Raw genomic sequence first — 23634 nt, 5'->3', positions numbered from 1 at the left:
ATTCTCGCAGCTGATTGGTCGGATTCTGATATTAATTATTATTTTTAGCCAATCAATAGCACGCTCTATTAAAAAACGCTTTATCCGAGTTCGTCTTAGACATACGCTGAGCTGAATACTGATTTCTATTCAAATTTTTTAAACAAAAATCCTGAAAAATCTCGTAATTTTACGATAAATTATTTCATAAGAACAAAATTGTTTGTAAGAACCAAAAAACTTTTAAACCACTGAAAAATTTTGCACATAATCTATTTAAACCCAAATATATGCAGATTGTTTCGTAAGTCACACATCTTAGGAGGTTGTGCAGAGAAGCATTAGGTGATTGTAGGTAAGGTGTACAGTGTATTGGTTACATGATGCATCGTTCCAAGTTTGTAATACTGTCAAATTTTCGCTATAGACCATAAGTCACGTGATTTCAATTCAAAAATTTTCCCCGGAACGAAGTCACATAGATGACCGGCATGACTATTCTAACAGGAAAAGTATGATTAAGAACCGGTAATGCACCGTGTTCTGATCCTTTTCCTGCAATCTCCTGCGGCGCGCGACTTACGAAAACCCCTTTATAATATATATATATAGGCCGAATGGCAGAGGAGGTTAAGGTGTTACCCCCGCTCTGGGGATTCGAGATCGAATTCGAGAGAGTAACCGTAAGAATTTTTTATGGGTCCGAATATGTCGGGCCTCGTCCTTCACCATTCGATCGCTCCCATTGCGGGCCTGGCCGAACCCATAATAGATATGATTAAAAAGACCCTCTTAGCGCCCACAGGGCAGAAACATTTATTTATATATAAATATATATATATATATATATAAATATATAATATATATAAATTCAACGAAACAAATTTCGTATAAATTTTCATCGTTCTAACTCGATGAAAACTTAAAATCCGGGTAGCGAATTTATTAACCTTTGACCTTTATAATTTCTTAAAAACCTTTCAAAATAATAAATGCAAATAAGCATAAAGTGTCTCAAACTGAGATATATTTTTAGGATTGTTTTAGAACAGCTAAAACCAGGTTCAGAACTTTAAAGTAACATTAAAACATATATACAGGATGGTCCAAAAGGTAATTAACAATTTTAAATTCGAAATTTCTGTCTTATTCAAATACTTCGATACTTAATGATGTATTTTCTGTCATATTTCCTACAATTTACAAGTGTACACGAACACATAAAACGTGGTTAATTGAATTTTTGGGCCACCCTGTATAATTATAAATTGTAGATTATTTTAAATACATAAAAACTTCAATTTCTTTTATTATTAACAATAAGGGATTTATCATTTCCCCAACTAATTTGTTTCCTCATAAAATATCAATTGCGATAGGAAATAATTCAAACGGAAACACTAATAGGTGGCACATTTATTATTTTATGTGCCACAATTTTAAATTAGTTTATACAAAGGTTATTTAAAAATATCTTCTAATATTATATTATAATAATAATTGAATAAATCTATGGTGAATTTCATAATGTAATTTTGATGGAAATAAAAGTAGTTGATAACTCGAAAAATAAAAAATAAAAAGTTTAAATCCCCCCGCAATAAAATAGAAGATTCTTTCATAAAAGATTCAATTTTATGTCGAAATTTATAAAATAACAGTTACTTATTTATATAAAACAATTGTTAATGCTTTCGTGAAAACAATAAATAAATAAATAAATAAATAAAAATTGAAATTCGAGATCGTCTCGTGAAATAAAATTATAATTTAATTATTTACTTTTATTTCCAATAGCTTCGTGCAGCGAAGGCCCTAGAATTTGTTAGGAAAATTTGAGGCCCATTAAAGGCCCGTGAAATTTATAGAACGATAATATTTTTTAAAGAAAAAAAGGGCCTTAACCAAATTCAACGCTATATCTATTCATTATTATTTAATCTATTCATGTTATTTGCTTCATAACGAAAGAGTTTATCAATAGGCGACGAGAATACAATTAACCGCTAATTAATTTTACACAATTCGAATAGGAATATCTTTTATAGACTATTTATTCCAGAGAATACAATACTACAAGGCCCGAGGCCTTTCTAAAAGTTTTATAATTTATGCATCCCGAGACCTTTCTAGACTTTTATAAATGCTGAAAATTCGCAAATATGATAAATAAATTAGTATCTTACATCATACTACAACAGTATACGTTAAATATAAATGCATCCTTTGGGCACGAGCGGAAAATTTTCCAGGGGGAGAGAGAGTTTGAAAACAAATAATTACATCAATAAATTTTTATTTAGTTAGTTAATTTTGGGGGGTTTAAAGACAGACAAAGCATCCCATAGTCGAGGGTATTGTGGAATTTTTTACTCGATTCCAGGGAAGGGTAAGTGCCCGGTTTGCCCCCCTCTAGGGAGGCGTGTCTTTGATATACAATTAACATTAAACAATTTAAAAGGGATTTAAATACAAGCGAAAGCAATAAGTTGGATCCACTTCCTTCCCCGAATAAATCTTTAAATTTATAAAATTAACTTTTAAAGTTTTCTTTAAAGGGGAAAAAAATTGATTGTAGTCATCGATTTTGTAAAAAGAAAAGTTTTAAATGATTTGATATGTAATTCCAACTTTTCTTTGGAATTTTAAATGTTTTATACTCTCTTTGCTTTTATTCAATTTAGTTTTATTGAATTTTTAGTGGAAAAATCCTTTACTAGCAGGAATATTATAAATTCTTGTGAGTTTGACTTGTTGTATGACAAAACGGTGAAAGGTCATTAACCTTTCGAGTCGACTGGATGAAGGAAGTTTGACGTAACCTTTACACCGGCAAAATGATAATATAAGAAGTTTATCATTAGTTATGTCTTTTTAATTAATTTAGATTATCCGAAGAAAAGAAGAGAATTTCGATCGTGGCAAATTAAGCAACAACGTCAAATGGTCCTTTTATGTAATCAATTAGAGATAATTTACTTAAGCTACATTTTTCATAAACAAAATATTATTAGTTCGTTGATAGAATTTCTCGATTCTTGTCGTAAATCTAAATTAATTTATATTAATAATACTTGATTAATTTTGACAAGATATTCAAATTATTTTTAAAATATTCTATACAATCTTTTATGTACTGTACTGTACATTAAAATATATAAATCTTAAGGAAGTAATGCAATTATTTATTATTTTTTTTTATAATAAATGGGTAGGATCTCTCGTAGGGAATACAGCTGGGCCAAAAGGAGGGGGGAAAAACCTTTATTTTTGTCAAATTTTATTATTTAACAAGCAAATTACTTATCGGGATGTCGTGCACCAATTTTTAATCATATTTTAATGTAAAAAAATATGGTGAATTCCGGTCCAGGACGGAAGTTCGTATACTGTTAATTCTAAGCTTTCTATATGTGATTTCGATTTTTATCTATCTAACTCTGTTCTCGAAGGTAGGACGGACGGACTAACAGACAGATGGACGATGGTGGAAATCTATACGTATATATTGGGTCCTCAGACATCTAAAGCTTTGAAAAGATCTAAAAACTGCCATATAAACAGGTGTAACGGGTGAAGTTGAATTTGTAAATGGGTACAAAATTGAACTGTGTACAGTTGACGGTAAAGCACCTGTAAAAGCATGTAAAATTTTAATTTCTCTCGACACACTATTCTAGTTTTTTGTATTTTCTCTAAAAAATAATCACTTTAATTATGCTTGTATATATAGGCAATGTATCATACTGTACATTTATTTATATATTATAAATTTATTAAAAATATATTTAAAAAGGGTTTAATATATTTTACATATTTCTAATTATTTAATGCTATTATTTTTATAATTCAAAAAAATTTTTTTGACTGTCAAAAACACCCTCAACCATCCGTATGCGTAAAGGTCATACATCATTAAAATAATTTTATTACATTAAATAAATTAGGAGGGCTAAAGAGTAAAATTAAATGAGGCTGGTAAAAATTATATAATTGTTAAAGAAAATATAAAAAAATTGAAGAAGGAAGTAAAAGTTAAACAACTTTACTTCCAATTAATACATGGATAAAACGAGAGTGTGTGTATATATGTATATTTTTTGCGTATTTTGATTAATGAAGAGGTCAATAACCTGTTTTGTATGTCAAGAAATGTGTGGATTAACGATTATAATTAAAGTAGCTACGAGTGTTTAAGCCACCTGTTGTCTTGTTGCCTTAGCCTAGCAACAACTTCTCAGATTGATTTGTGATTGCATCCGGTACTTAAGAATCCCTATTAGACGTTAAGTAAAAATAACCCCCGTGGTTTATAACAAGAACATTAATTACAAAAAGTCCATAATTTTTTATTTATTTATCACTCATAGTGATTTTTACAAAGGGACTTTAAAGTAATCGGCGATTACCAAAGGCTCTAAATAAATTATTTTAATCTTTAGATATTTAGAAGTGTAAAGAAATATTTTCGTATTATTAAACTAGTTTAAAAAAAACAGTCAATTTTATTGTGAAAAATCTCTCGAATTTCGTTATCAGTCTGGCGTTATCGTTGAATTTATCTAATAATTAAATGATATTTAAATATTTCTACCGGTAAAAAAAAATTAATTTAAATTACAGATAAGAAGAATTGCAAGAAGATTCTAATCTCTGCAAAGTCGAATTTTATATGTATATTTTTGGAATATTTTTGATAGATTATTCAAAATCCTCTGAATAATAAAAGGGGAGCTTTTTAAGTATATAAAAGTAAGAAAAAAAGAGCGAATTTCTCTCGACATAAACACCAAATTTTATCTTATAAAGCCCACATATCCTTGCATTATCAAGGGATTTATACGCCATTAAATGTGACAAGTAATAAAATTTGTCAAAACAAGACATTATTTTAGTGACAAAAATTCTTGACAAATTCAAACACTGCTTAAATTTTTAATAATTGATTTACGATTGGTTCTCCGAAGTGACGTTTTGTTATTTTCTTGTTCTTTAAAAACTGATGCGAAAATTTTTTTGGGCGGGGGTGTTTTTTTTAAAGATTTTTATTAGGGATTTAATAAACGGAAAAGTATTTTTTGGATACGAGTAATGCTGTAATTAATTTTGAAAAAATGTTCTTATAACGTGCACAGTTTGTGATTTATTCAAACAAGTTATACATACACGAAGAGGGTGGAGTATATTACTCCTGATTGCATCCCAAATTACACTCTTTGGGTGGAGTTATTTAAGAGAGATTTACACTTTGATCAAAACGGGATAAACAAAATATATGGGCCACCAAATTCATCAATTTTCCATACATTACGAGATAAATAATTCCAAAATTTGTCTTTCCTCCGAAATTGAAGTTTAATTTATCAATTTAATAAATAAAATAATTAATATTATGTTTTAAATCTTTTTCTTGTATAAATTCATCAATAAATCTCTTACTGTAATAAAATCTACGCGTAAGCATCCCTGTCAGATGATAAGTGGATGGCTCTTAGTAATTTTAAAATAATTTTTAAACTCGATTAGTTAAAAACACAAGTTTTATAACTCTTTAATTAATTAAATTTCAAGAAAAATGAGGTACAAACGTTATAACACTTTAGAATTTCTCCGTTTACGTCGAACGGTTTCGAACAAATAGTAGGCCTGAACCTGTACTTAACGCTAATGCCGTATATTTAATACTATTTTAATCAAGAATCTGTGTTGATTATAGTTATTAGAACTTAGGAAAATTTCATTAGCGTCAATCAATTTTGAGATTTACAGAGATGTACTTTCAAATTTGTAAATGAATAAATCGACTACTAATTAGTAGCCTCGGAAGATGCGAATGTTATAAAATTTCCCACAGAATCTCCCGCGAGATATTTGAATATTTAAAAGGAATTTACAAATTTTTTTTTCTTTCTTTTTTAAAAAATAATTACGAGAGAATTTACAAGAAATTTCTTTTTAAATTATAAAAGAGTCATTCAAATTTTTTTTAAAAGAAATTTTACCCTTTTTATTATTTTAGCACTTATACAATGTGAAGAATGGTGCTTAAAATTGAATTTTCATTTTATTTTCCTCGAAAAAACAAACAAAATTGTCTCTGATGCGTTTTTTTATTAGTCAAATCATTGAAAAATCTAATAAAATTTCATCGTTTTGTACAATCTGAATTAATTTACTCGATTTTTTTTAAATTTATAATATATATATATATATAGTTATCGACTTAAATACAATTAAATTGAATTTTAATAAATTTATATCATTAATTACGCCAATTTTTGCACTTATTTTTGTATACTTTAACCTTTATATACGGAGCGAATAAAATTTGTAGCAAGTTTTCTGCGGGAGCAAGGATGTAAAATGGTAACTTAGTAAATATTTAAACTCCTTAGAAATAATATAAAAATAGATTTTAAAAAGTATCCTCCTTTAGAATAAAATTTTTACAATTTTAAATGAATAAATAAATATATTTTATACAAATTTAAATAATATAATTGGATTTTTTCTTCTCTTCAGAAGTTTAGTATTGTTTTTTTAATCAAAAACAATCACCTTTATATATATAATTATGCATATTTAAATTACAAATAAAGGCACTTCTTTATAATATGCATTACGTATGAGTGTATATTAAAAGTTTTAATTAATTTTTTATATATTTTATGAACCATAATGTACATTATTGTATAATTTGTTTACATTACATCTAATATTTAAATATATATTTCTTAAGTTTTCTTTATATTATTAAACGTTTAAAAATAGAAAATTGAATGGCAAACATTAAACAAGATTTTCTAAAGATTATATTTGTATAATCTACTTATTTAATTCGTTTTTCGTGCGTAAAATCTATATTTTTTCATGAATACAACTTGTTCTTTATTTATTTTTCTGTGTATAATTTTGAAATTGGATAGTTAAGCTGTGCAATATCACAATATCAGACCGTCGAGGGGCCTCATTATAGAAATCTAAACATTTATATCCTCCCCTGAAGACCCATTAAGAATATATATAATATACCCACCTAATGGTTAAATTTACCATTGAATATTCTTATTAATAATAAAGTTTAAAGCTGGTGATTCGTATATATAAATATTAAAATTAGAATGCCAGAAAAAATGGATTTAAGTTAAAGTTTCCAACACTCGGGTGTGAATTACCTTTAACAATCTTTAGTAATACAATGAAACAATTTCTGTCTGTACAAAAAAGACAGCCATTTACTTGAATAATTAGTTTTATAAATGAAAGAAATTAATACGTCTCTTATTTATACGTAAAATAATTATAAACGTTTTTAGAATTGAATTCGAGCCATATCTCCCGAATTAATAGTCCAATTTTCGAGAAAATTTCCACAAACGTTTCCACCTAACACACAAATCATCCTGCGAAATTTCGGAAATTTTCGACAAAAGGGACGGAAGTTATTAAGTTTCAAAGTGGGATCATTTTTGACCGATCGCCATACTTTCCCTCTTTTATGTAACTTATAACAGAGCAAAGAAAGTAAAAATTCATGTTTTGTTGGTAGTTGACGATGAATTTTCAGAGTTATTATTATATCGTAACGTATTATTTAGGTGTAGGCCATGATATAGTTACGTTCAGTTTAATTTAGCTTTTGTTCTAAACACGACATCCAGAGCAGGGAAGCTTTTTAATCTTTCATATTTTTAGAGGCGCATAAAAAGTAACGACTCGTTTTTTCATCCTAAATTAATTTTATAATCGTACAGGATGAATTTTTGTCACCATTAACCACTGACTGTACGAACCGTGTTCTGTATTCTATCATAAAAGTATGCATTAACGGTAAAATTAATGAACTATTAGTCAATAGGGTGCCATAGTTTAGTAACGAGTCAGAATTTTCTCTTTATTTCTCTTCTTTGCTCGTGCTATTATCCATCGATCACCCTAACAGTCTTTACAGTGATACTCTCCTCCTATTCTATTATTGGTACTGTATTTCTTAACTTCTCATAAACAAGTTTACCTACCTCTATAATTGAAAGTAAATGTTTTTCACCAGATGCGACTGACTATAACCATTATCCTTAAATAATAGATCAAATTAATCCTTCTTCAAACAACACAAAACACACAAAGTACCATAACAGGATTTGATAAATAATTATTCTACTATGGGACACGATCGTGAGCCGAAATCTTCGGATAAATCTACCGTATATTAATATATTACATCACTAGAAAAACACATAAAGAAATAAATTGCCTGATTAGTATTTGTTCGAGTAATTTACGTGGTCTTTTACGTAATGCCCACGTGAAATCTTTACGTAATGCTTGCTTGACAACACATAAATTGTTACACTCCAACGATTTTTTTATTGAAAATTCTCAAATTAGATATAACTAATTACGGCAACTCGCTGTGTTCAATTGATAGTATTTTAAACTCTAAAGTTTATAATAAAGGATGTCGGAAATGTCTATCTTTTTAAATTTCTTTTCATCTCCAATAATCACTACCATTAGCTATATAACTCCTCAGATTGATTCGGGGGATATTAACGGGATGGGACATATCTCCCGAATTAATAGTCCGATTTTTTTGAAAATTTCCACAAAACTTTCCCCCTAACACTCAAACCGCCTTCCAAAATTTCAGAAATTTTTGACAAAAGGCACAGGAGTTATTAAGCTTCAAATCGAGTGAACAAAATTGTGCCTCCTATCCCCACATACAGAAAATACTCCCAATTTTTTTCCTTTTCTCGACCTTTCAAGCTGCCCCGAGTCAGAAAAATGTAAAAATATTGGGAGGAAAAGGTATTTTTTCGGCCGGTGATCATACTTTCCCTCTATTATATATGAAGTAAAAACAGCAAAAAACAATAAATAAAATGTACTCGAAACCTTAAGTATTTTGTCATCACTCTTAAAAACAAATGTAACTTTTATTCAATTTAAGTGTCATATGTCTGCATTACTCGCCACGATGCCATTTTATAATACATCGATACGCATACTTTAATAACTTAGATTTTCATTATTTTCTCGTATTTCACCGACGAAAGCCAAGAAAGAAATGGAATTAAAATATTATCCTTTACATATTCATTTACATTCAATTAATCGTAATATATTCGAAACATTCAATTTTCTAGGGGGAAAAAAACAATATTTATCCGAGGACAGTTCGATGCAAAGAGGAAAAGTCGAACCTTTCAGGATAACGATTACTTCGGTTAGATAAGGATGACAACATAATAAAGTCAGAGTGACAGCGTGGCAAGTGAAAGCAGAAAATGATCGACTTTCTAATAAAAGATAAAGGTGATTAAATTCAAAATAACCAATAAATTAATATACGAAAATTCATTTAAATCTGTTGAATCTACGAAAAGATATACAGCAAGAGCATCGCCTCCATTTTGCGCAGTAAATTCTATAAAAATAAATTAAATTTAGATTTCTTTTCGATTAGTTTTATAAAAAAAAAGTGTAGAGTAAAATAAAATCTACACCGTGAGATAAAACAAGGGAAATCGGTATGAAATTTTTACTCTAGAGAGAGGGTGTTTATGGAGTCTTTTTCAAGCTCCGTTTCTTTGAAATTTTAATTTAAAGATGCTTTTTATATATTTAATATAAAGAAAAATTAATTAATTTTTATCCCTTAAATTTAAATTTTTGCTATAAGTAAGGAAAGATAAGAGTTATTTTATTCTTTTTAATCAATGTTACTTTTTGATTTTTCTTCTTCCCATCAAAACGTGTTTGTTGTTTTCTTCCTTTTTTCCCCTCAGGGTTGAAAAACACTCTAAAAAAACCTTTCACCAAAAATTTTCTATATCTTTTCTTATATAAAAAAAGTGTTTTATTTACATTATTAAATTAATAATATAAATATTTAAATTAGATATTTACTAATATCGAATTCTTCCTTGGAAGTTAAATGCATTTATCGATTATTATCCCTACTTCGAATGTCTAAATATATGTAAATAGATAAAAATTAAATGAAATTATTCTTATAAATGTTTAATATTTCAGTATTTTAAACATTATTATTTAAAACATTCCAAAGTTTTAATTGTCTTAATCGTGCTGTTTTAATTGGAGAATATTCAGATGATCTCTCTTATATATAAAAGGAAGATGGCGATCGGTGAAAAAATGACCCTCCCCAAGATTATTATATTTTTGGACTCGATAAATTTTGAAACGTCGAGAAATTCAGAAAATTTGTGGGGTCTTTTTTGTTTGTATGGATGCTTTTGTGTGGGGGAAACGATTTCATTCACCCACTTTAAAGTTTTATAACTCCTGTGCCCTTTGTCCAAAATTTCTGAAATTTGGCAGGAAGATTTGTATATTAGAGAGATTGACAATAGTAAATTTTGGTGGTTAAAGGTCAAGAGGGTGGGAAGATAGAGGGGGTCGCGTGTCGGACTTAAGGTAGATTGTTTAAAATTGTAAACAAATTATTTGGATTTTTCCGCATAATTTTCTTAGAAAATATAATTTTAAAATTTTAAAATATAGTTAAATCGAACATGTTTATGCTATTTTAAATACAGAATACTTAAGGTTTCCTATTCAAGATTAAATGCGAGAATATTTTAAATGAAAACGAATATCCAAAATTCTTTTTGGTTTTTAAAGAAATTATTACTTTCTTAAAAGTAAATTAATATTTATCTCGATATAAAGTGTACCTAATTAGTAATTATCTGCACCAGAAACATAAAGAATAAGATCACGTTGATGCTGTTAGAGAAGAGGAGCCCATTCACGAATAGGATCACGTTTATCCTATTCGTGAATGGGATCAACGTTGATCCTATTCTTAATTTTTATCAGGGATGCTAATTAAGTTAATTTTAATTTTAATTAAATAGGAAGGAATTATTTAAGTAAAAAACAAATTTTGGCTACATTAACTCGTTTATAAGCCAGTTTTCTCGATAATTTTCCTATAATATTTGACATTAAACAGGTTCGAATCCCTCGTTTTTACGCCATAATATAAAAACCTATGTCCATACGAACGTTATAAAGGGGGATTTAATACTTTATTGCATAACTTAGTATCGACAAAAAGCTGATATATATATATATATATAACCTTTTATAGAAAACCCCTTTGAAAGAACATAAAGCAGACATTACGTGAGCATTTATGTAAGGAATTTTGAAGAAAATACAGTTTATTTTACTTAGAAGCAGACAATGACTTCATTAATGAAGAGTACTCATTTACTTCTCTTCAAGAACGTGGTTTTTATAAGTCCATAACTAAATATAGAAATGAAATCCCATAAAATGTTTCCCTATTCAATAAAAAAATCAATAAATTCAACATATTTAAATATCAGAAACCATAATCAAAGCTTATGTTAAATATAAATTACTACATTTGAATTAAAAAAACAAGTTTTAAGATAGACGTGTATAGACTACAGTAATTGAGAGAGAGAAGACAAAATGCAAATTTGTCTGTCTAGTTGTCTGACTTTCATACCTAGCCAAATCACGAGTTACAAAGCGTAACGTATGCTTTTTACAACATAGGTAACCATATATATATATGGGGTGGACCTTTTCAAGTGTTCCAGATACTTAATTAATCTAGCGATTGAAAGATAAAGAAAGTAAATAAATTACTTTCGTATATTATAATTACAACAAACGTAATTAAAAAAATATGTATATTTGATTTATGATTTACCAGCGAAATTAGTAAACAAAGATTTTTTTAAATGACTTTTTTCCCCTGTTTTCAATTTAGAATTAATGGAGAAAGTATTGGAAAATGGAAATTACCTTTAGAATACAATTGGAAGTGGTGATATTTATCAATATTTACAATCATTCATTACTGATTGACTTCTTTCCTATCGATTTTGAAATCTCTCAACTTCAATTTATTTATTTCGTCTAATCATTGCATAATATAATAAATAATACTGGATATACATAAATGAATTAGATGTTATCTCCGCTCTGATTGGTTGCAAAGAGTAGAGAAATGAACGAAATAAAATTCACACACGACTTCCACCGAAAACACCACTTGCACTACACCGAACAAATATTTAGTGCACCGATTTAATTTAAAAAAATTAAAATAAATATAAAATATTTAGTTTTTAATTTATTCAAAACTTATAAATAAAATAAACACAATATTTATTAATATTAAAATGTTTTCCTTCTTAAAAACAATTATCAAAATTGTCTAATAATAAAATTAATTTTTTAATATTTATTTTAATTTAAAATAATGGAAAAAGTCAAAACGACCGACGTGCCAATAGTTTTTAGAAAAAGTTGTATGACACATTAATATCAATAAATTATATAAATGATTAATTAAGAAAGACTTAATTAATTTTTATGTGTCACGTAATTAATCCACTTACTTGATAAACCAGAAGTAAAGCAATAAACGATCGGAAACAGATCCTGTCGACGGTACTGTGACGTTCGCTTGTGGCACACAACAGACCACAAACGTCACCATAAATGAAAGGATGTCTTTCGTAAATGGCCAATAGCAAACGAGAACGTCTCACTCCCTTCTCCAATAAGGGGACTACGAGTTGTGACGTCACAATTACTTCGTGCTGACCTTTTTTTTTTAAAACGTTCCAGTGTTTTTTTAATTTAATTTTATTATTATTATTTAAATAATAGATTCGATGTTTTAACAATACTTATATACAATTTTCTCCTATTTTAATAATTTTATTTTATTTTATTTCTTACTTATTTGTTTAAAGAATTGAAAATAAATTTTACAATAAATAAGTAAAAAAATATTCTATATTTTCTCAAATTTTATATATAAAAAAAGGTTTTGTAATTAATTTTAAAAAATGAAATATTTAATGTATTATGATATTAAAGCCTATTATTTGCTACATTTATGAGTATAATCTTAATTGAATTTATTAATATTTTAATTGAATTTTAAAGTGTTTTTATTGATTTTTAATTACATTATTTCCGTTATTATATTTATATTTATAGTGTAGAATTGTTGGCATTTATGGGCCAAACTAATACACAAACGTCCTTGCAAAATTTCAGAAATTTTGGACAAAAAGGACAGGAGTTATTAAGCTTCAAAAAAGACGAACAAAATCGACAGTAACATTCACACATACACAAATAAATCCCGAATTTCCCAACGTTTAAAGGTTCCCGAGTCCATAAAATGTAAAAATCTTGAGGGCCAGAGAGAAGGTAAAAGAATGCTCTCCACCTCAAATTAGTAGTAATTGTTTTGCCCCTGTACATCATACTTTTCCTTTAACAATAAAGTCCTAACACCTTTCGGGAGAAATTTTTTGAATTGAATTCACGTGACTTCCGGTTTTGATCAGAAATCCGTATATAGTTAATAAGGACATCCTGCCCTGAGGTTAAGAAAAGGCAGACAGACAGACGAACGACAGTGAGAATTCATAAGTCTATAATTCAAATTGTAACCCCCCAAAAAAATTCAATAACAAAATTCGCGAAAACAATAGAACTTGTAACAATTAACTAAAGATAATTCAAACCCCTCTAATTTTCAAAAAATAAGTTAATGTAAAGAAGTTATGGGTCCTTTTGGCATTACTCTAATAAAGAAAATAACTGTATTTTTCTCCACTTACAATAATAAAATGCTGCTGTAAAAATATCGAGCACCTTTTGACATTTTTTGTTATAACAGTTGTCGACGTCCATTAAATTATTTTTAACATTTCAAAAAAAAATAAGCAAAATATTTGCCTTTTATACGCATTTTCTAATGATAAAATTACACTAAAATTTTCGAATTTTTAAATTTTTTAGTATTAAAAAAAATCATTAAATATTTAATTATTAGGCTATTAAAAATGAATTAAATGAAATTTTTCTTTAATAAATCTAGTGATTAAACTGTGGATAATCAAAGTTTTACGATTGTTTTCGGCTTTTAAAGTGATGTCAAAATAAAGTAAAGTGACCAAACATCATTTTAATTTTAGATACAATTAAATGAATTTAATTAGATTAAAATCTTTCGTGATTAAATTCGCTTTTATTAGGATTAAAATCCACTTACATTATATTTACGTATACGTACTCAATTAAATTTAATATTTTACATATTGTTTTTATGAATAACTTTAACAAAATATTTAGGATATATTTGATTAATTTCGATGGTAAATTAATTAAACCCCTCCAATAAAATCTTTTATTAACAAATATAATTAAATTTTATACCGAAATTAAAAATTTAATTATTTATAAAAATGTGTTATTTTATAAATTAATGCTACGAATGAATTATTTATTAAGTATAAAGTGATAACTTTACATACATGAGTAGAAATTAGAGGAGGAAGGGGGGTATGGTGATGCGATGTGTTACACTTTAGGAATGGAGAAAATTATAATAATAATTATTTTTTAATAAAAAATATACATAAAATTTACAGTTTATTTTGTTAATTATAATGCTCGAAAATATAAAACCTACAGGAAATTCACAAGAATATAAAATTTGGAGAGTTCGTCATCTTGCCCCAACGTTTTAATTGTGTGATTAATAATTTTACTTCAATTACCAACGTTATATGTGAGTATATTATTATAATAATAAACATTTTATCCGTTGTTTCTTGTATATTATTTAATAATAAGCATACGATTTTGTTAGTTATAACCAGTGTATTAGTGTTAAAACAATACAGTACAGTACATATATAGATTAATGCTTTTCATTCTATTGTGATTAATCTACGCTCTCAACTTCTTGTTTAAAACATCAGAATTTAAACCTAAATTACAACTTTAAAGTTAATTTTAATTTGCTAATGCCCCAGCTAGATGAGCTATCATCATATTTTTTCAAGATGATAGTTTAATTAATTAATGGAAAAAATAGGAACGTTTCGTCTCACGCTATTTTTTACTTTCCTTTTACATATTACACTTCCTCTTGCACTTCTTTTACCTTTCTGACACACCTTCTTACGTCTTCCTCTTAAATCATCTTACACCCCACCTTACACTTTTATCTTTCTTGATATTAATTTTATAGGTTATATTTTTAAACTTACCAAAGTTAAATTATAATAAAGTAAGGATGAAAGACGAAACAGATATGCATTTTCTTTATCATCGTACTTGATTTATTCGTATGACTATATTTTCTTATAGATGTAAAAGTTGTATTCTCAATCATCAGAAACATTTCGTAAACACAAAACATGTTATTTATAGAATGGATTTTTTATGTATTTATATATACTGTATGTGTAAACAATCTAAAAAATTCTGTTTATAAAAAGAAAATCTGCATCTTATTAAATGGTTTAAAATTATAAATTTATAGAATCGAAAATCTGCTTAAACCAAAATTAATTATGTTGTTAAAGTAATGAATAATAAATAATAACAATAATGTAAAAAAGGGGCATAATTAAAACTGTCTGTCAAATCGTAATCTCTTTTAATTGCTTGCAGAAAATGGCAGAAAAAGAAAAAATAATCTAGAAAATAAGGATTTATAAAGCGCTAATTACAAAATAAAAACAATTAATCTGCCTCCTTACTTTTACACAAATTTCTTTTTACACTACTCAATAACTTAATTATAAAAATTTCAAATATATTTAAATTTATGCATTTGAGACACTTCTTGTGTGTTAAGCACGTGATATACACCTCGATTATTAAGCATTCGCTAAGCCAGTGGCTGAGGAATTAGTCGCAGGATCTGATCCACGAGAAGTTTGTAGCACTTGATAAAGTAGCGAGCGTGCTGCAAACGTTTCATAGAGGTACCAAAAAATTACTTAAAATACATTAACCATTTCTCTGTTTCTCAATAGTATTTGTTTATATTTTATACATAAAAATGCAGATTTTCAACATCACTCTACGATTATACATAGAAGAGTATCTTTGATGTGTCACCAAAAAGTGTGTGCCACTAGGTCTTAAAGGTGGAGAATCACAGCGTTAGGGGGTGGTTTCTTATTGGTTTCTATACAAATAACACGCTCCAACTCGCGAATAGCTGTTTGTATACGAGGAAAATGAATTACCAGTACTTGTAAGGCCCGTACATTATTATAGTATAACGAATATCGGCAATTCATTATCCTTTGATAACTTGATGAATTAAATCGTTACAAAGTATTGTCTAGTTACAGATTACGCAGATTACTCACACCACAGGATTTATGTTCGGCTTCATACATCAATAACTTACTAATAAATTGGAGGAGCCTCAACCCGTGGCAGTTGTAAGATTTCTTTCTAAAATTCCTACCGAAATATTGATTGAATAATGTATTAGCAACACAGAAACCATTAATATAAGTAGTGGTGGCGTAACTAGCATCACAGATAACCCCCCATCAAACTAACGATTACTCTAAGTAACTGGTGTATAGAGTGTCACTTAAAATAATTATGATTCTTACAACATACGACATATTATCATAATAGCAACAATTGAAGGATATTCTTTTGTAATTTTTGTAATATTGTAAGATCTCTTTCGTGATGGGTTTGGTGCGTGCTGTTACACTTTTGCGTGCAGTAAATTGGAACTATATCATTTCTAAGTTGGATGTAACGGAGCAAAAAATATTATAACACTTGATAGATCATGTTTACAGACGAAATTTCTACTTTCTCTCCCGAAAGAAACAATGACTTTTCTTACTTTTATGTCCTTTGCATTGTACTTTTCGTTATACTTCGATGTAAATAGCTTAATAAATTAGTTTAAAAATGATTATTTCTCGACGGGTTATTTGTTTTGTAGAAAAGAATTTCGAAAATTATCCAAGAAATTTGATTTTGTCAAAATTATTACGTACATCGTTCTTGTAAGCACTCGCTCGACACATCTCTATAATTACTTTTCCTTGATAAAACAAAGCAAAATAAAATATATTATCAGGAACTTTTGCTTTTATTTAAAGTTAAAAAAATGATTTTACCTTTTAATTAATTTAATTATTTTTATTAAAAATATAACAACAACAATAATATTAATTAATTAATTAAAAATTTTTAACGCTAATATTATTTTTATCTCAAATTTTATTTTATAAAATTAAATTATTAATTATCTAACATCGCTTTTACAATTGTTAATAAAGAAATTTTACATAAATTCTACATAATTTTAATTATATTTATAAAGAATTCATTAATATATAAAAGATTGTCATACGTATAAATTGCTTAAATAATAATTGCTTAATTAAACTTAATTACTGACACGTGGCTAAAAATTGTCTCTCTTTAATTAAGTTAATATTGTTGTTGTTACTGTTGTATATATTTATGTTAAAGTTTTAAATTAAATAGATTTATTCCTTCTGAAAGTTTTATAGCTAAATATATAGTTTAGAAACGTCGTTTGCTAGCTTCGTATAATTACTATCAAAGTTGTTAAAACTGCCAATAACTCATTTCCAACCCTAGACTATATCACTAACAGTTCTTTTGTTATCTTCATCTAGTAAAAGTCAGTTGATACAGCAACTATAATTACATTCACAAACTATAACAGCCAAATTTATAGTATTATAACTCGTAAACATTAAAATCTAATTTTATTTTTACGATATTTTCAAACTCAATCATAATATATAACGCTTTTTTTTCTTATTTATCCTTTATATAGATGAACCTCCCTCTATAAATCCCTTCGGAGAAATCTCTTCAATCAGCATCCTCTAACGAAGAATAGGAATAATGGATAATGCTCTTCTTTATCTCAATTTTTCATTAGAGGATGTTAATTAATCTTCTTAAACTTTTAAAGATGAGGATGAAGATGAGGATTACTTCTCATCCTAATTATATAATCTCTTTCTTATCTTCAATCAGTTCTATTCGATTATAAATTATATCATTTTTTCATGAATTCGAAAATTTAAATTGAAAATTCGACTATAATATTCGAGAAATTGTTAGAAAAGTTTTTGAAATGAACTTTTATACTAAAAATATTAATTATATTTCGAAGTTAGCAGGGACTTAGAATTAATTTACCTCGAAATCCAGTAGATAAAATGATTGAAGTGTGATTTCTGCTCGATTCTTATAGCTGGAGGGATGTTGAAATAACCGAATCAACTAAAGTATCCCTAGAGAAATGGATAAAAATACGTTAATCTTAACTCAGTCGATGAGAATCTCATGAGGAAAATCAATTGTAAAAATCCAATTTTTATTCTTTATCGTGAATTTACCTCGAGTTAAATTATTCATTAATATAGAAATATAACTTCTATCAATATCTTTAAAGTATTACATGTGTAAAGAAATTGTTTATCTCTGTATATTTTATATTTGCATCATAAATCCATAGAGAAGAAATTACAAGATCCATTGTTATAAAATACTTGTGTAAGTCTCCATTAATGAAGTCTCGATGGTAACCATGGATGCTGTAGTCAAGACAACTGAAGTAATAAGGAAAAGGCTCTCGATTCGATTCTATTCCATAATATTACACAGCTTTATTGTACGTATAAAAGAATCTATAGATAAATACTTATCTTGAGGAACGTTATTATACCTTATTATATCGCTAATATAAGATACTTGATCGCGATTTAACGTCGTATAAATATAAACTCCTGGAAAATGAACAGTTTTACTTATTTTAATTTGACATTAGAATTCTCGTCTCGAGAACGTCTACCTTATTTTTATTGCTTCCCATGGAATTTCTTTACTTTCGATTAAATTTCTTTCGTGATTTTTAGTACATAGACATTGATTCATTTATTTAATTTCGAATTATGATTGTGTATAATTAATATCACGCGTACTGAATGTCATATTATCGGCACGTGTTTGCTCTTTGTGAATCGTCACTATGCTCGTGTGTAGAGTACTGAAAATTTGCGACAAATTCAAAATTTCTTACTCTAAATTCGTTAAATTTTGTAGGAATAGGTACCAAGAAGGCCTCTCGATACTTTCGAGATTGAATGTTTAATGTTACCATCGATTGGTTACGCTCCTACATACTTTGATGTAAGCATACTTGAACACTGAATATAAACAGGACTCTCGTAAGAGCACGCGATGCTACGTCATAAAACATCTTTTGTTTATATTCACACCGTCTTAAATACACTCGATTCAAGTTTATTTAATTTAAAATATATGCTTTCCATCTCAAATTAGTAATGACTTACCCCTGTACATCATACTTTTCCTTATAACAGCGGAGTAGTGCAGGTCATCTACGTAACTCTGTTTAGGGGAAAAATTTAAATCGAAATCGCTTGGCTTCCATTCCAGGCCGGAAGTTCGTATGTAGTTAATTGGGGCCTCCTAAGCTTTCTATATCTGGTCTCGATTTTCATCTGTCTGGCACAGTTCTCAAGATTAAAGAAGGTTAGACAGTGAGAATAGCACTTTGAGCTCATTATTAATCGAATACGCTCTCAATCTCAAGAATTAATTTAAAACTTAGCTCGAATTATTTAATTATATTAAAAATTACATTATTGTTTAATGTTGCAGATAATTAAATGAGAAATTATTCATTTAATAGGGAGTTATTCAAAATTTCAGTTATTTTAAAATGAATTAACTATTTATACAATTATACAAAATAAATATTTAAAAAGTATTAATTTTTTCTACAATTTAAATTATTATTTACTTATTTTTTTCTAAATTTAAATGAAATTATACTTTTAATGAATTTTCTAAATTATTAAATGGTAAATCAATATTCACAATGCAATGAATTGGTATGAATAATCATTCCCTGATCAAATATATTTCTAAAATTCTTTAAATGAATTCGCTGAAGTTTTAATTAAGAACGTATTTTAATTTATTAATTATTTTTTTTTCTTTATTAGAATATAAATATTTAATATTAATTCTTGAAATATTTAAAATTCTTCGAGTATTAATAAAACATGAATTTTATAAATCAAAATATAAATCATTTTCGTTTATAAAATTTAATATTTTAATTTAAAAAAATAATAATAATAAAATTCAGTTTAATATTTATAAAAGATTAAAAATTAATTTTATATATTTTAATTCGATAAATTTTTATGTATTTTATTAGAGAAAGTTTATTCCATTTTAATGATGTTTATAACTGAATAACTCAATTTTATTGTTACATGTAAATAAGTTCTCCCCTGCTCTGTCCCCCAATTTACTAGTTTCTAATAAATTTTGTGGACCGACAGGCGAACGGACTAAACATAAAATATCTAAACACTTTAAATGACAAATTAACTTGGATTTACCAACAGATTTATTGTTTTAAACGTTTTTTAAGTCATAAAACTTGCTGAAAAGTAATAAAATTAATTACGTTTATCATCTAGAATGAAACAAGAATATAATTTTTAAAGAAATCTTAAATGTCGAAAGGATTAAGTTGAAAGAAAAACGATAAAAATCGATGATTATTATAAGTTTAATCGATAAGTCGATGTACACTCGAAAATTGATTTTATTGATTTACTTATTTAGGCTACTTACAGAAATAGAATCTGGTCAAAATAGTGGAAAAGGAATTTTAAAATATTTAAATTTTATAATTCTAAAAGAAATTATAAATAAATTTGACCACATTTTCTTGTCTCGTCGTTCAAAGAAACGTGCATTTGACTCGAAAAAATTTCGAATTTGTCACAATTCTCGTATTTAATTACTGAAGAAATTATATGTACATTTGGGTGTACTATACAAAATATTAAGTTATATTAAGTGATGATAAGGGTGAGAGTCAGTGTTGTTATCAAACATGTGGAGAGGAGGAGGAGGAAGATGGAGAAGTGATCGTTTTCAGAAGCACTTTATCGGAAGAAGTTAAACATATTGAAGCCTGTAAGATGAGAATACTTGTGTACTGTACATTTATCATAATTATCCTATTATTTTTTTTAATCTATGAAACAAATTTTCTTTTTCTACTTTGTCTTATAGAACTGATGTACAGTACAAGTCTGTTTTATAAGTTCTATAAAAACTTGTGAAAACATGGCTTATGGTTTATAAAAGATTGAGATGATGATGGCAATTTTATACAATCATCATCATCATCAAATCTTCATATATTTGTACAAAAAAACTTGCTTGATAGACAAGAAAAGATTAATAGGATGATAATTATATAAAATTACCACTATTTATCTTTTCTTGTCTATCAAGCAAGTTTTCTTTGTACAAATATAATGAAATTTGCGAGGGATACCCAAGAGTGATGATGTTATCGTACTCTTTTTTAATGAATTCTATCACCTTTATTAAAAGCTATATTAATTAAATATAATAATTATCCCAGTTTCAATTAAAATACAGACTTAAAACTTTCATGCAGAAACACTATAAAAACTAAATTTCGAATTCAGGTACAGTTATGACGTCAACTTTTATATATTTAATTACATTTAGGAAAGTTATGAATAATTAGTTTACAAAAATAAATAAAAATTTAATGCATCATAAACTTTTTATTTTTTTATTTAAAAAGAAAGGTAAATAAGACGAGTTAAATGGAGAAATATTGTTCTTTCCTTTCTTTTAATTTGCTAAAAAGAAACGAATTTACTGGAATCAATTTAGATTTTCTCATTTAGAAAAAAACTCATCAAGTTAATTTGAGAAAGTCATTTGAAAGATTTAAAATGGCGAAGAATTAGCTGAAAAAAATCAAAAATTATCTAATTTAATATTTAGTATTTAACGTTAAAAACAAATTTTAAACGACATAATAATTAATATACGTTCTTTAATTATAAATATTTTAAATATATTATTATAATTTTCTATATTTTCCACGAAACTAAAACTTTAAAAGTGTAACATAGTTTTATAATATATTATTATACTGTATTTATACTTTCATAATTCATAAATTTATTATTTTTATTGCTTTTTTTAACACAGTTTTCATTATTGGGCTGAAATTTTCAAATTTTACACCTATAGACTCCTACCGTCGTCCGTCTGTTCGTCTGTTACTCGTTAACCTCGAGAACTGTTAGGTGAAAATCGTCGGTTAACCGATATATAGATTAAATTACTAACTTAATTAAATACTTTTACGCTCCCATTCAGTTTACTTATGAAATTTACAAAAGTGGTGACATATAATACCCGATTAACTGACTTTTAGGCCCCCCAGTATTTAAATACATTTAAAACTTTATTACCAAACAAAAATCTATGATATAAAATAAGATTAATAATGTCTGCTTTACGTAAAATAACATCAATCTGCAATACAATGTTACATTTTTATTGTTACGTTATTTTTTTTTACGAAGAAATGCGCGATTTATGTGAAGGCACACGTTTAAGATGGGAGCACATTTTATAAATTTTGAAATCGTGTGCGTGTCTGTGTACGCGTGTGACAGTTCGATGCTAACACTTAACTCTAAATCCTGGTTTATTATAAGTTTGCTACGCTTACGAAACTTCATTTGTAATATTTTGAATCATTCGAAGTGGAAATAACAAATTAGAAAATGGGCGTAAGTTAAAAATGCCGAATGGGCATAGAAAATAATAATCTATAATAATTTCTGCGTATCGAAATTAGTACGAAAAATCCAGAAACGAGTTGCTTAACATTCCCGGCAACGTTTAAAATCTTATTAAACGAGATCTTATTAAAACACTTTTTATATTTTTAATTATTATAAAATAGTAAACAACTTCATTTTGAGGATTTTTTTTAAAAGTTGTAAATAATAATAACCAGTAAAAGTCCGACTCTACTGGAGATAAGACAAGCGATTCCTTTATTTCATCACCCCTCGACCTTTAACCACCAAAATTTAACAGTATTGATCCCTCTAATATACAAACCTCCCTGCAAAATTTCACGGGAGTTATTAAGCTTCAATGAGGGTGAACAAAATCGTGCCTCCCCCACACACTAACATCCATACATACAGAAAAATCCCGGAATATTTTGCATTTCTCGACGTTTCAAGTTCAAAAATGTAAAAATCTTGGGGGGAGGTCATTTTTCGACCGATTTCCATACTTTCTCTCTGTTATACATAACAGAGCCAGGAAAGTAAAATGTATTTAGATTGAAAAATATTTGCATGCAATGACAATTCTATCGATTTTCTTAATAATCCGCAACGAAAGAGGAAATTCAATTTACGCAAATTACGCATTTGTATGGACTAACATCTAATATATACATCTTAAAAAATCTGTTCACGAGCATATTTTAATATAGTTATTGAAAGAAAACTTCACAGATTTAGATTTTTTGACAAAAATAATAATAAAACTGCGAAATTAAGTCGAAATTACCTTTCGGTTTTCGTATTTTTCCAAGAAAATCGAAAGGATTTTGCACCTTTTTATCACCTAACAACTTATAATGCGAGTAATCGCGACACTACTCGCGATATTCGCTTTCTTGATGTGTGGAAAAGATAGAAGAAAATTCTTTCTCTGATTCTCTTTGCGTTCTTAATCATGGCGATTACTAAAAAAAGAAACGTTTATTAACACTTTTATACTTTATCCTATATTTTTGAAAATAAATAACACGGATAAAAATTGAAAATTTGAGTAAATATTAATTTAACATTCACATATAGTATCGAATATTTATTTAGAATTAATTTGTCTAATTTT

The sequence above is a fragment of the Centruroides vittatus genome, unplaced genomic scaffold (genome assembly GCF_030686945.1).
Source record: "Centruroides vittatus isolate TY-2023 unplaced genomic scaffold, ASM3068694v2 scaffold_450, whole genome shotgun sequence".
Classification (NCBI taxonomy): domain Eukaryota; kingdom Metazoa; phylum Arthropoda; class Arachnida; order Scorpiones; family Buthidae; genus Centruroides; species Centruroides vittatus.
The sequence above is the reverse complement of the archived record's forward strand: the minus strand, read 5'-3'. Positions refer to the sequence as shown.